The sequence below is a fragment of the Anoplophora glabripennis genome, unplaced genomic scaffold, assembly GCF_000390285.2.
Source record: "Anoplophora glabripennis isolate ALB-LARVAE unplaced genomic scaffold, Agla_2.0 scaffold139, whole genome shotgun sequence".
NCBI classification, from domain to species: Eukaryota; Metazoa; Arthropoda; class Insecta; order Coleoptera; family Cerambycidae; genus Anoplophora; species Anoplophora glabripennis.
In genome coordinates this window covers 647,433-663,045 of record NW_019417300.1, presented here as the reverse complement: position 1 = coordinate 663,045, position 15,613 = coordinate 647,433, and the positions used below count along the sequence as shown (strand labels likewise).

At 32.7% G+C, this 15,613-nt stretch overlaps 1 protein-coding gene and 2 long non-coding RNA genes across 3 annotated transcripts in view; 1 reads left to right on the top strand and 2 right to left on the bottom strand.

The window, feature by feature from the left end:
- LOC108906375 (liprin-alpha-2-like) overlaps nt 1-15,613 on the bottom strand; it is a 298,472-nt gene that overhangs the window by 3,717 nt on the left and 279,142 nt on the right. The window lies entirely within an intron of this gene.
- LOC108906378 lies at nt 4,870-5,655 on the top strand. The gene is made up of 3 exons (XR_001964294.1): nt 4,870-4,946; nt 5,267-5,379; nt 5,576-5,655. It is a non-coding gene; the product is annotated as an uncharacterized LOC108906378 (long non-coding RNA).
- On the bottom strand, nt 10,747-11,651 carry LOC108906377. The gene is made up of 3 exons (XR_001964293.1): nt 11,582-11,651; nt 11,044-11,156; nt 10,747-10,869 (listed from the first exon to the last, which is right to left on the bottom strand). It is a non-coding gene; the product is annotated as an uncharacterized LOC108906377 (long non-coding RNA).

Genomic DNA, 15,613 nt, shown 5'->3' with positions numbered 1-15,613 from the left:
TGTGCTGTACAAATTAAATATACTATTACTATTAAAAATTTAATTATTACCGCTGATAGTGCAGTAAAAACATTTATTAAAAAATACATTTTTTAGTTTTCCGCTAGAAATAACGTTGCCTGGCTGTGCCGTACAACTTTTAACTCAAGATAGTTTTTATATCAATCTCTGATATAATATCTAATTGGATGCAAAAACTTCTTCCAATGAAAATAAAAGAATCGAACCCCGCAAGATCGATTAATTCAATACTCTCAATTGAAAACGTATAGATTATCACTGACTAGATATTTCTTTGAACTCCGGTCCTGTCCGCAATTACCAATCTCTAAGCCCATCCCACTGAGTAAAACACACGTGGTTGCAGCATTTAAAATATATTCGTTTCTGAAGTTGTAGACGTTCGGGATTTAGCATAGAATTTTGAGTAATTTTTATCAAATCAATATAATTTTGGTATCATTGCAAAGCTAAAAGATAGACCCACTTCCCTCTTGTAAGCGATTTTTGATTTAAGCCTTTATTTTTACGTAAATAAATTGTAAATATGACGATTTCTTGCATAGTTTACTCTTAAAATTTAAACAATTAGAAACCAATTTTGAAAAAACTGTTACAAGACAGCAGTAGGAAAATACTTTGTCTTTTGATTGTTTTTTTATTTAGGCCGCTATGTTTATTCGTTTTCCAGATATGTGTTATGGGCCGAACCCTTAAAAATGGGTTTATTTCAAGCGCGCGACGGACTCTTAAACATAAAAAACTTGACAATCGTATGGTAATTATGGAATCACGACGTATAGTTGCACTTCGGGAAGATTGTTTACAAAAACTTAGAAAATATAGTCAACTCCATAGGAATATAGCTCGGAATATACTACCTAGATCTAGACGAGACAGGGCAAAATTTTTCTGGGCGCCTATGGATTCCGTAGAGTTTAGAAGTTAAATGTTCTTATGCGGTTCCAACTTATATCGTAACGACTATACAATAATGCTGTGTATTCCTGCCATTATATTTAATATTCTGTAAATAAAGATCATTTATAAAAGATAAAAGGAGTTAAAAACTCGTTTGTCGGCTAAAGTAATCTGTTAATTAAATAAAATTATAAAAACGTGGGCGCCCGAAATTAAGATTTAGAGAACAATTTAACTTCCATAATTGTAACGCTCCGGCTAAAATCGTTTATCTTATTTGATTGATACTCAGGTGGAAAAGTTTCAAATTAAAATACAGTGAAGGAATAACGCACGTACTTGAATCACCTCTTTGTTTTGTAAATACAGTCTTCATAAACGTTCACAAGCCACGTGACAGCCAATCACCAATCGCATCCAGTGAAACAGAATGTTGTGTAGTAATCTCATTGCTTTAATAATTTTTAATTTTACCGAAATTTAATTGCCAACATCAAGGAAATAAATCGCATTAATCCGTCTGCAGGCAGATAAAAACGACAAAGACCAAAATTTGTAAGTGCTCTCGATCGCGCGGTCCGCTACCGAGGGGTTGGCAACCCTTTCGCGCGCCCCGGTTCATTATCGGGCGAAAGTAACGTATGATTAATGTTGGGAGTATCCAATTCACTCCCGGAGGAATCATAATTAATAACGTCTACCGAATTCAGATTGGTGTATTTATCAATAACATGGCATCATTTGTCATCCCAGAGAGCGCCGCACCGAATCTAAATGATTTCGGGGGCGGTGCGTAGGAGATGAACTCGCGATATCTTATTTACGATGGTTTGATTAATATCGTACGCCGTATCAGAGCGACGGGCACGGATTCGTACAGTTCTTTAATTAAGAAGCTCATTCGCCGAAAAGGCAGATTTTAATATATCTGTCAACAACGTAATGAACAATTTGTATCTCTCCATCCTGCAGATCCGTTTTTTTTTCCAGATTTAAAATAAATATATTCATTCCAGTGTCGCGAAATTTCCGTATTGTGGGGAAAATAAGCTTAAAATCATGTCGATGGAATGAAAATAGTACACTGAATGTATAAAATATACATTTTTTATTTATTTACATGGTGTTGTACCCTAAGAGGGATTCTTCTGTAATTCTGTAACTTGAAAACTTGAAACCCTATATATTATTGCATTTTTGAAATCCTTGGTTAATATTAGGTAGTTTATTAAATGTACATGGACTTTAAAACTTACCGCTTTCGAGATAATCAGTTTTTCTAAAAAAAAAAACACGACTTCAGCTCGCTAAATGAGGCTAGATAGCGTCTAAACCGTTATTCATACTCGAAAATACCGAGACCTACATTTAATAATCTTACGAGTTGAAAAACTTTTTTTTTCAAATGGAATTACCCATATTAATTGTCATGGGTGAATACAAAATTGAATGCCCTTTTGACTGATATAAGGTTGTCCATACTTATTCCTAACAGTTTTCCAAAAAAATCAGGTTCCTTTCTAAAGTCCGAAAAAGTAATTATGTAACAGCTTCAAGCCAAACCACTTTTCTCTCCCATTTTATCAGACCTGGGACTGACAGTGTCGATATCTACTGGTATGTTTAAAAAGTGGTATGACAAACAAAAATAAACCACTAACAACTAAAACAAAACGCAAAACGAAACAAACTGAAACTCGGAACACAACAAGGAGAAGAATACTTAGACCCCTGATGTACATCAATTGCATCAATTGCTGTGATGTAAAGAATATTAAGAAGATAAAAAAAATACAATGAAAACAATGCTACTACTGTTGTAGTTATGGACTCTGTACAAGACAATCCAAAGATGTTACTCAGGAATAGGTCAGAAAACATAGACATTAGCAGATCTCATACTCAAAGAATTTTAGTATACAACAAAATCTATTCCTTCAAATCAGTGTTTAATCATAAATTCCTTGAGAGAGATGGTGGTTGTCGTGAGGACTTTTGTTTAACAATGGTCGAGAAACCGATTGAAAACATTCCTTCATCACAATATTTTATTTACTGACGAATAAATGTTGATTCACAACTAATGGCGTGGTGTCCTTTCAAAATTGTAGATATTGGGTTAAAGATAATCTAAATTTTCGATTGATAACTAATAATCAAAAATTTTAAAAGTAAATGTCTGGCGTGCCATAATGTATCATAAAATAATTGGTCCGTACTTTTTGGAAGAAAATCTTAATAAAAATTCGTATTTGGAAATTCTTAACAATTTTGTTTTTGCAGAACTAGACAACGAAAATTTAGAGTTCAGTAGAAAAGTAATATTTGAACAATACGGATGTTCTGCACATTCCACACTTGTAATGGACCAATACCTTGGCCTACACGAGCACCCGACTTGTCCCTCTTAGATTATTTCTTATGGGTGTACTGTATTACCTAAGCAAAAAGTGTATTCAAACGATTTTGACTATAACATTGATTTACTTAGAGGTTTATCTGAATTGGAATTGACAAACAAATATTCATAAAAAATTAATATAAGCTTATTAATATGAAGAAAATCCTCAAACAAAATTATGACTAGTTTGGATACCTAAGAGACGAGATATTAACAAAATAATTTTTCACAGTTTAGTACGAAGTCTTATGAGAATGCAGATTTTTTTGGTCTTTCCACATAGAATGTGCAACAATTGACGAACAGTTTCCACAGCAACTTGTATAAATAGAAAACCGATATCTAAGGAACCGTATGACAGCTCGTAGAAATCGATTAGGTACCTATAAGATACATAATTTATAATAATTATCCTTCAAACTGCTGTCGTTGACTAACTTAACCTCCACATGCGTGATAGCGGCAACGCCGCGGTCTCGAAGTAGCGTATTATTTGAAATTTGCAGGTGTCCAAGCAAACAGAATGATCGAACGCGAGCGAGCGAACGCCGCAGCCAAGTACAACATTGCCAAATCTAAAGGCTTACTACTGTAGTCACTAGCGAATCTACAGAAACTCTCGTTAGACTTTAGACGTACCTCCGTATCCGATAAACCTTCTCAAGTAGAACATTCAGGAAGCTGTTGCCACTATAAACGAAAAAATGATTTCGAACTATGAATTTAGAAAAAGAGACTTGTGGAAGTGACCCTACTAGAAAGAAAATAGTACGTACTATTAGTTGTCCATTCTGTCTCTAAAAGTAACATACTATTAAATTTTGTTCCAAAGAAATACATTTTGAGATTAAATTGCAGATATCTCCATTAGTTATTCCTAACTTGCATCTGATAGAGATATAAAGGTAGCAGCAATTAACTTATTGGATCATTCTCGTTATTAGCTAAATTAGACTCGACTTATTAGTTCCCTCGTCAACATATTTGTAAAATTATTTCGCAAATCCATTATAATTAATTGCTTCATACTCCACGCACCCTTAAACGAATCTATTTTTAATTATGCCAATAATAGAGGCGTTCGATAAGTGAAATTCTATGCAAAACACTACATTTTATCCGATTTACTATTCTATACGGAATGCACTTTGCTAAAAAACGATTCCTTTTATGTAAACATCTTTGTTTAATATTTTTACTTGCTGTCCGAAAATTATAAAAAAAATTCCATAAGAATATGAGACAGTATATTTGCTAGATCTGATAAACTTTCATTATCATTTTGATAAATGAAAGAGATAGTGGTAAACAATAATTATTTCCGGAAGAAAATAACTGCAAAAATACCATCAGCTGTCTACATTTTCCTATTTAAATCGATGTACTGTATTACCAGCGTACTTTTATCTCGATTTCAGGTATAATTTTACAAAACTTCCAGTCACTGTAATTATTGCCTATAATTATTTTAATAGATACTTATCATTATTTCATTTTAACAATAAGAAAATTGCTAATTACTGTTAATTATTTAATTAGTTTGATTACGAATTCATTTTTGTATAAATAGCGGCTGTAATTCATCTACAACTACATCCCAGCTAGCGAAGTCAACAGTTAACAGGTGAGCCCAATTCTATTTTTTATTTCAAAATTAATTAGAAAAGAACATTAAAGTACTTGTATTAGTTATTAAAAACATATCTAGGTATGTCATAATTATTATTTATTATCGTTATATAGAATTATTCATTTTAGTTTAAGTTTTCCATCCCTTGAAAAATTAAAAAAATATAGGTATTTATTACGTTCACAAACTTTAACGTTCCTTTTTCAAAGTACATATACAAAAAATCAAGTAACGATTTTTGAAAATGACTGACTCCTCTAAATGACCTAATTTTTAGTTCTATTATTAGTTTTTAAAATTACTGTTCCTTTCAGACCATATCTTCACCTGTAAAACAGTTCCTAAAAATGAATTTCTTCAAAGTAGTTTTCATGGTAGCTGCCGCTGTTGCCGCTTTGGGCGGTTATTACGTGGAAGCTGCTCTAAGGTAAATATCTATGCAGTTTCTGAATTTTCAGCATTCACTTATAATACCACTTAAAACTATTGTCAATGATCATAGAGTTCACCGTTAATGGTTGCATATTTTAAATTTAATACATACAATCAAACATTTTGTGTATTCTTTATTACAAATTATGAGTAAATATTTGAAATAATGTATCTTACATTTTTCTTTTCAGTGCTACTGCCAATCCCGAAGCCAACTATTTGGGAGCCACAAGCAAATACGAATAATAAAAAAGATATGCTTTTCTTGAAATTGTCAAATCATTTTAAACTCCCCCCCCCCCCACATTATAATTTTTTTAATACTTAGAAAATGTAAGTTTAGACTTAAAATGTGAAGGAAATTGAAAAAACTTTTGTTCTTAAAAAATTTTAATAAAGAATGTGGTTTTGAGTAAAATTGATTACATATATTTCAAAGCTAAACAGTAATTTTCAAAAAATTTTATCAAATGAAGACAAATAATGTTCTTCTACTATACACAAGAAACTTAGGACCGTAAAAAAACTAAAAAAAAATTAGTTGTTGGTAAATGTACTTTCCGAAATTATTTATCTTCTTACGTTGAAAAGAAGATGGTTAGTATCGTGGATTTTGATTGGTCTGCTGCGTTGGCCTATCAACATTATCCCTTGTCATGTTAAGAGGGTCACATACATCAGGGTAGACGTCCGATCGCATTCCTTGATGGGTCAGCAGAGGTCCTATGGCGAAGTGCGCCCTAGTTTTGGACAAGTGACTACTCCGGATTTCCCCAATCTTTGAATTGTTGTCAGTTGGAACTGAACTTCCTGGCATGGTATTTTTATTTGTTTGCCAGCAATCGAATCATGTAATAGACATAATCGAGAAATGAAAATCGAAAAAGATATTCAAGAAAAACGTAACCTAAAAATTTTTACTTTTTTAAGTCACTTTGGGACACTTGAAATGAATTAAATCGTTATCACTCTTTTTTACCATGAAAGTACAACTCTTAAGGAAAAAATGAGCCCTGGTTCGTTTCTCTACGACTATTCGTCCAGCCAGAAGAGCCGATTTTCGAGATGAAATTTTTTTCGAAAAATCGATCACTCGAAAAAATTTCTTAATTTGAAAAAAGGCACTTTTCAGTTTCAAAACCTTAATTTGCAAGAGATACAACAAAAACAAAAAAATCGTTTTTTGACGGTTTTTTCGATATATCTCGAAAAGTAATATAGCAATCAATAAATTTAAAAATACGAATTAATAGGTTTTTTAATAGCTACAACTTTCTTATTTAACTTTTTTCGATTGGAGTTTGTTTATAAGCGAAAAACCGTCTTTTTACTTTTATGATTTTTTTAGATTAACTTCGCCGTTTATGCGCCATAGGAAAGCATTATCTTCCTTCGAATTTTTTTTCGTATATCACCATATTTTTTGTTTCCAGGTGGTATTTTTTGTAAGCTCTTGATACTTATTGATTGGACTATAAAGCTCAATTTTAAATATTTTATAATTTTCATTAATTTTTTTAGTTATTTATATTTTTTATGTTTTTCTTGTTTTATTAAAAATATTTCTAAAAAAAATTAATTCACTGTACCTATTTCTACCTATAAGTTACATTTCTCCCATCTTGCATTGAAATATTTGAAAAACTTGTTTCCATATTTATTTAGTCATACAGGTCTGGTCGAACTAAACGTGGAGGTAGTAGCAATGTATACGCCCAGTTGAAGAATGCGCGCGCGGGCAAACGGCGTATAACACAGCCGCACTGTGCGAGTGGGCAATAAATCTCAGTTGTTGACAAGTGGTTGACAAATTGCCTAGCAGTGCAGTGCAGCAATGCGGAATTTGGTGTAATTCAGGTAATTTTAATTGATTATAGGCACCTTCTATTAATAACTCATATTACAATTGCGAAAGGGAGAAATAAGAGGGATATTTTGTTTACTAATTTATTACAACACGGCATTTTGGAGACTTTTGAAATGGAACAAAACGAAATTTACCATCAATGTAATAAAACTGTGTAAGGACATAAATAAATTAAAATATGTTGTTAGCCAAATGAAAATATAATGGAAATTTTCTACACATTATATACAAATTATTATAATTTTTTACCTTTAGCATAAAACTTCTTTAGGGACGCCTATGAATCTGATTAAATTTTATTGTTAGGTGTTTTTATACATGTTCAACTGACTTCGGAGAGACTGTAATACCTACGACAGTTTTTTTTTGTAGTTTTTTTGAACTGAACTGACTTTTTACGAATTTATTTCCCTCTCCTTTTTCCTTCCAAAGCGTTCCCCGTGTGAGTCCCATGCGGCCGATTCGCCGGGACCGCGGGGTCAAGGGTCACACAACGAGTCCCCATTGTGTGTTCGTGCGGCCCCGCGTTATGCATACATTTCACAGTGTCAGGCCGTATACGCTGAATTATACTCGCTGAAATTCCAGAAATGCGAATCAGTTTGCAAAGTTTATTTTAGCTTCCGTGTCTCTGTGTACGGGAACTTTTGTCTCTCCCCGCCGGTCGCATTTTAATTAATTGCCTCCCTTTGTCGCCGTCCCCGGGCTGCGGATGGCGCGGGAGGGGTCGCGGATGATCGATGTAATTGTCTCGGGCGGCGATAATTGCACGCAGCATGCAGATTATTGCATCCGCAGACGTACCAGCAGCACCCGTGTGTAGGTCTTCACTAATGGGCGCTACAAACGGTAATTATTAGCGGGCATAACGTAAATTGCAACTAAGTATTACTTGTACTAATTACACAGACGGTAATTCTTCAAATTATAAATCAAAATTAAGGGCGCAAATACGCAGTGTGTCTCAATTGTTTCTCTTCCGCTACGCTATTTATCATTAATAGTTATTAACAACAGTAAAGGTTTTAAATATTGAATTTATGAAACAACTGAATTTGTGGTTGTTCTGGAAAAAAAATAGTTTTCCGTTTGTGTTGTTCGGTGTCGTTCACGACGAGAAAGTCGGGAGGAAAACGGGGTAAGGGATCTAGTGCATTTAAATAATTTTTGCACGATTTCAGAAAATCAGATAATTTACAAAAATACGAGTTATTTATTTATACGAATAAAAATAGATAATGTTAGGTTCAAAAAAATTAATTATTACTGTTAAAGGTTAGGAGTACATTCATTTTTACATTCTTGTGTTGCAAAGTTTTTATTAATACATAAATAATATAGCCCAGTCGGTGGACGCCACAGGAACAAATGACTAGCACTATGGCTGATTTTTTTAAGTACTTTAAAGTATACAGAATAATATAAGAAAAAGTTCATTCGTCTATCGATTCCCGAGGAAAAAAAATAAATAACAAAAAAGTTGTATTTTTGATAGCTAAATCAGAGGAAAATTTCAAACTTACCAAAAATCAGTGGCGTACCATATTTTTTTCTACTTTTATCAAGCTGTTATCTTGTTGTGACGCCACTGGAGAAAATATGACAAATTAAATTGTGTGAGAAAATGAGTATTATTATTACAAACAAAGTTGCCAAGTTTCAACAAAGTCTAAAAAGGGGTTTTCGTTTTACGAATAAAAAATCAATTCTCATTTTAAACTTGAATACTGTAAATCGAAAACGACGCATCCATACATATATGTTTACATTAACCTTTTTTTTAAAGGACTTAGTACAAGTCGTGAAAGTCCTGCTACAAAAAAACGCGGACACCCTGTATATTCGAATAGAAAACCGAGCATCTATGACAAATATACTTAAACATAAGATAGTTCGAAAAAATGTTTTCAACGTCGGGAATTGTTATTTAGGTGATTCCTTTCACAAATAAAATTTCCGGGTAATGGATTTTATCTAATTACGAAATACGACCCTTATAGTTATTTTAAAAACATTAGGAATCTTGAGTTTACGGCAAAATATTATATTAGCCTCTGGTACTTTATTAAAACTAAACTAATTTGAATGAGACTTTTTAAAATGTTGAGATTAAGAATCTTTAAGCGTGAATTCATTTGGTTACGAACGTTATTCACTTTTAATGATTTTATGTATTTTATAAAAAATAGCAATTTTTCAGGTGCAAATCTCCTTTGATCGTTTAATATAAAATTTGATAGTGTTGCAATATGAAGACGAATATGCAGAGTATAATGCAAATAGTCAGCAAATACAGTACGTGAAAATAGGTATAAAATTTTTTGTCGTATATCCGAAAATCTAAAAAAAAAATTGGAAATTTTTTTTCGAAAATTTTTAAAATTTTTTGAAATTTTATATTTTACTTTTTTTGTATTGAATTAAGATCGAATATTCATTTCCACATATTAATGTTTTCAATATTCGACTGAAATTTGACAATTTTTATATTTGAAGAATGAATTTATTAGCTTGTTTGCCCGCGGAAGATGACTTCATGGCTTTAATAGTTTTTTCCAGACAAACCATAGCTAGGACGAAAAAAGTGCGATGTATCTTTTTTGTTGAAAAAAAGTTCTTCTACAAGACAGTATTTTTATTTTTCTCTATCTTGATCCCAGTCCAAAATATTAAAGAATTTCGAAAATCAAAATGCTCTCCAACATTTTTTGGACTTTGGGAAATTGACAGACCAGTGAACTTTATCTTATTTTGAAGAACTTATAAAAAAATCAGCCATATTGCTAATTACTTGTGCTTTTGGTGCAAAATTACTTCCACCGACTGGGCAGTACAGAAATAGTAGACATGCATTTTATGTATGGACATGCCCATAATATAATGGAGTTGGAGCTCGTCGTCTGTATGTTGAGACTTGTCCTAATTGTCTAGATCGGTCTTCTTGAATATTCACCAACTTCATTACCGCCTACAGTAATTTTCACTACTACTAAGCTGATTAGAAAATTACTTTACCTTTAAAACGTCATATTTACGATTCCAAATGCCATTTTAAAAAGTACGATATGAAAAGTGTTTTATAGATTCGTTAAGAAACCAAATTACTCTTTACTTTTTACTTTTTGGTAGGTACCTAATTAAAAATTGAAAAAGAGAAAGTGCAAACTACTTAATACAACAGAAAAACTTTGCACCGTCCACTTTTCATGTGCGTGGTACTCTTCATTTTCGCTCTCATTTTTCAAACCATAAAAATCATAAAACAGAAAATATCCCAAAAAATGAAAAGTACTTTCGAAAAACAAGCACCAGATCGCACTGTTGTTATACTTAACTATTTACGACTAAATTTGGTACTGCTACTTCAACTAATTTAGAAGATATTAAAAAAATCATTGTCGTGGATTGACCTCTAGTCCATTCAAACTTCTTGTGGTAATTTTCACCAACTTGTTTTATAAATAATATTGTGTAGGTGGGGAGTTAAAAATGATATTTTTTCTAAATAAATTTTATTTTCTCATTTCATTTCGACAATATACAAGAAAGTCATATCCCTTTTTTCAATCGTATTTGCTTGTGGGTCCCAAATAGTTGACCTGAGGACTGGCAGTAGGACTGTAAAAAAATATAAAGTATACTTTTTCAAATATTTGCTCATATTTTACAATAGAAAAATTCGAACCAACCATAGTACTGATATTGAAAAAAGTTTTGAGTATATGTCTATATGAGTATAACTAATGATGATCACCTAAAAGCTAAATATTTATAAACTATATAAATATTTACCTGAGGGCAGCTTCTACGTAATAGCCGCTGAAAGCGGCAACAGCGGCAGCGATCATGAATACTATTTTGAAGAAATTCATTATGGGAATTGGTTTAGAGCTGAAAAATATGATCTGAAAGAAATTGTAGTTTTAAAAACAGAAAATATATGCAAAAATAAGTGCAAAGTGCAAAATTGATAAAAAATCGTTATTCGATTGTTTCCTAAATTTATTTTAAAGATTAAAAGAGACAAGGGGCGTTAAAATTCGTAAAAATAATGAACACGTTTGTTTTTATTTTTCAAAGTATGGAAAAACCTTATTTGGCATAAAATTATTCTGTTAGTAGCAAAAGTATAGATTAATAATCCATACCTACCACTAATTCCAAGAAAAATTTATAATTTTACATAAAGAACAATTAGGTTTTTCGCTGTTTTTGATCGTGGATAAAAACATTCAATTTTTATGACATGAAACATTTTTAATAACTTATAGGTGCTAGGTACTAATACTTTCTAAGGAATTTTGAAATTTAAAAATAGAATTCGACTCACCTGTTTTCTGTTGGATTCGCTTGCTACGATGTGGTTTTGTAGGTGGAGTACAGTCGGTATTTATACAAAACTGAATTTATTATCAGACCAATTAAATGATTATAAATAATTAGCAAATAATTTTTAAAATGAAATAACGATAAGTGTCTATTAAAACAATTACTTGCAATAATCATCATGACTTTAAATAGGCCTTTTAGTTTCTAAGGAAGCGCCAGTAGAACACTGAATATCGCAACAATTTCCATGTCACGCGACGTCAGGTAAGTAGCTTCATTTATTACATAAACACTCGCGACATCGAGTACCTACTTACATATCGTTGGAATGTCGTGTTCATGTCGTACTGATGTCGCATACGGCCTTGCACGGTCAAAGCCCAACCATAATTCATTGTAGGATCCCTGCAAAACCGCAGTGATTAGGGGAACAATCACGCGGCAACCGATGCCAATCTATCAACCACGCAGATCTGCTATCGGCACAACTGATTCTATTTTCGATCTGACTCCCTATGAACGATTGATACGTTAAACTTTAAGCCCTCGACCGACCAAGAAGACTATTGATTCTCTCCAAGCATTTTGACAAAATTATTTAAAAACGTTTATAAAAGGCCCAAGATAATTTAATAATAGATAATTTAACTAATAGATACTAGTTTTAGGATTATATTTAAAATGTATGAATCTGTTCCAATTATACTAATTTATGTCTACCCATAATAAAAATAATAATAACAAATCTGCAATATGCAGATGCTCTATGCAAAAAAAAGTAAAATCAGCAAGTCGATGGCGAGGGTGTTTATGGCAACGACGGCAAATTAGTATGACAGCACCGTCGCGTCGCCAGCCTAAATATTCTACGAACTTTTTAACAAGTCCCAGCGACGTTCGCAGACGTATTCAATTCCAAAAACGTGACTGCGAACTCGCTTAATGTTATTATTATCAAAATTTCCAACAAAGGGCAGCAAATCTTAAAGAAAATAATTATAATATTCCACAAGGTTCTACCGTACTTGCTCTAAAGACCTTATCGGTACAGTGATAAATTCAACACAGCATTTGCCGCTACTGTCTGATTAAAACTAATCACGCCAGTGTCCCAACTAATGGGAAATGTACGTAACGAGAGTATAATGTGTTAAATTTTCCAACTCTCTTCGGAAGTTGCACTGTTGTTTAGTCGCCAAATTTAATAACCGCGTTCAACGCCTACCAGAAATACCTTTTCATTTATCTATTGTGTTAAATACGTTAGGGATTGAATTTGCATAGAATTGCATGCTTTTTATACCACAGTGGTGTATGCCATGTACAGGGTGTATCACCTTTTACCTTGATAACTTTCAGAATCGACGAAACTGTGAAAAATAATGTGGTAAATACATCTGGAACGAATTGAGGAATCAATTGATATTTCTTGCTAATTATGGCTGTTAATTGATGCCTTCGGCTAACAAAAAAAAAATAAAAATTATGAAAATTTTAGCTCGGTACTTTAAAAAGTGGTACCTAACTCGAGAGAGTGCCATTATCAACGCTATAGCATCATCAGCCATGATTAGCGGGAAAAGTCTTCAAATTATGATGATTTCTCAATTCCTCCCAGAAGATGTTTGTTGTATGTTAAAAAACTAGAGAAAATTAAAAAAAAATTGAAACTGCATAGCAAAGGACAAGATTTGCCAAAAAAAATTCTGCTGCATACTAGGCATAAAATGAATTTTCGTTATTTAAATTACCATCTAGTGCGCGTAAGTCCAATATCTAGGTTAATAAAAGATATAACTTTTTTTTTCTACAGAGTTACCTACTTTCCCGAGGTGTACAAAATGAAAATATATTTTCATATACAGGGTGTTCAGTTTTTCCTGGGCAGGTACCAACTTAATTTTTTTAAATGGAAACCTATATTTTTATGGCATTATCGAATTCTACGTGAAAAATTAACGGGACTTTGCGTTATAATCCCTATTAAAATATTGATAGTTTTCGAGATAATCGACTTTTCATTTTTTTTATGTTTCGTCACTTCTAGTAGTTGATATGATTGTATGACAGCTAGAAATTATTTTTTTTCGGGAACAGTAGAGTGAAGATGGCTCTTTCAAAAAACGTATCAAAAGTTGACCTGCGATATACAGGGGGCAAAAAAAATCGTGCCAAATCTGATAATTTATAATTTGAAAAATCTCGACTTTTTCAAATAGAACACTCTGTGTTTTATGATTTCATTAGATGCCTTTCTGTAGACCCTACAATTTTTAAAAGCTTTCCCTAATGCAGTGACTGTCATAGATAGTGCGCCTTACCATAGTGGACTAATAGAAAAACTGTTAACATATGCATAGAAAAATTAAGAAATATTTGAATGAAAAACATATTGAATACAAATACATTAAGTTAAAAGTACAATAATTAACAACTGCTACAGAAAAAGCCAAATAAATGAAATAAGTAGTATAGTTTGACTGATTCAGAGACAGAGACAAAATATCAACACTGGGACAGTCCATCTCCCGTTTTCACAATCGCTTCCTACATCTCTAACTCGATTCCGAGCCTCAAAGTTTTTAATTTAACATCTCATCCCACATAATCATATCAAGTAAGATACAACAAAAAAAAAAAACTTCTCCAAGTCAGAACGCCAGCGGCAAGCTGAAGCTCCCTAAATTAAATACCCGAACAAAAGAAAACCTCTCTTTACCGCTCAACGTTTTATTAAAAATTTAATTTGAAATCTTGCTCGTCTCGGCATGCCTCTAAGATCGAATTTATTTAGCCTAAGATGTAGTTTGGTCAAGGATTTCGATACCGGGGAATGGCGGGCTTTTGTAAGCTTGTAAATTGCAGTCCGTAATCGAAAATTTTGCCAATCAGCAATTTTGCTCGAAAAACTGGCATTTGACAAAATCGTTCGACCTTCGGTCTCGCGATTTTTTTTCGTAAAATTACTGATTGGCAAAATTATTTCGTTAGAAAAAGAAATCTATCCGATAAAAAGAAAAGCTCTTGTAATTTTACTGTTGATAAATACATTTTTAAGATATTCAATGAGACCTTAAACATTATTGATAAAGCAGTTAAACTACTTCAACGAGAGAGTTATCGAAAGATCTATTTGTGTTACTTAGATCGTTAACTATTTAAAACCGACCCCTCTATTTCCAGATTCGCGTGCCGCCCCTGAGCGAGGACCTTGAATCATTTATCCTCATTTACAGCCATCTCGTGCCGGAAGGTCGACTATTGTGTGGGGGAAGACCAGATGTTTTTGGACGTTGTTAAGGAAGGCATTGTACATTGTAAGTATAGACAATGGGCTAATGTAAAGTCTTTATTATCAATACGGCAAAGAAATGATATCGAGTGGGATGTAAAAGATGAAGCGTACATGGAAGATGGAAAAAGTTTCAAAGCGAGAGGAAATGTAAAAAAGTGATAAATGAAAGTTGGATGTCAGGGGGTATATGTAAAATGTTTTATTTTCAGTGGAACTGAAAAGGACTATTTGAGAAAATAACGGGAACTTCTTACTTTTCCCAGCAATTTGAAGATTAATGTCAGTACACTGAAAAAAATCTACAATTTTAATCGGCATAATTCGTTTGATATTTCGGTGTTCTTAATTTTGTTTTCGTTTTCATAATTTTGGTACTTAGATAATTGGGAATAATTTAATAACGAGCGTTCAAATAAAAACGTGGTCGAAGTTGGCTCTGACACATTGGACGTAGGGAGTAGCTTATAGCGACCAACTTAACCTCATTTCTCAACGAGCTGTATAGCAGCTGTCAGTTTCAATAACGTTAATGACTATATAACTTTATTTTAAAGAATAATCGTGATAACAATAACAAACAATTAAAGGAGCTGCGGAAAGTGTCCCCCTCCTTGTTATAACAATAAATTAAAGCAGCTGCTGAAAGTGTCCCCCTCCTTGTTCCAAGCACTTTTCACACCTGTTCCTCAAAGAATTAAAGACATTTTCTAAGATGCTCGGGGTATTGTTAATTTCACG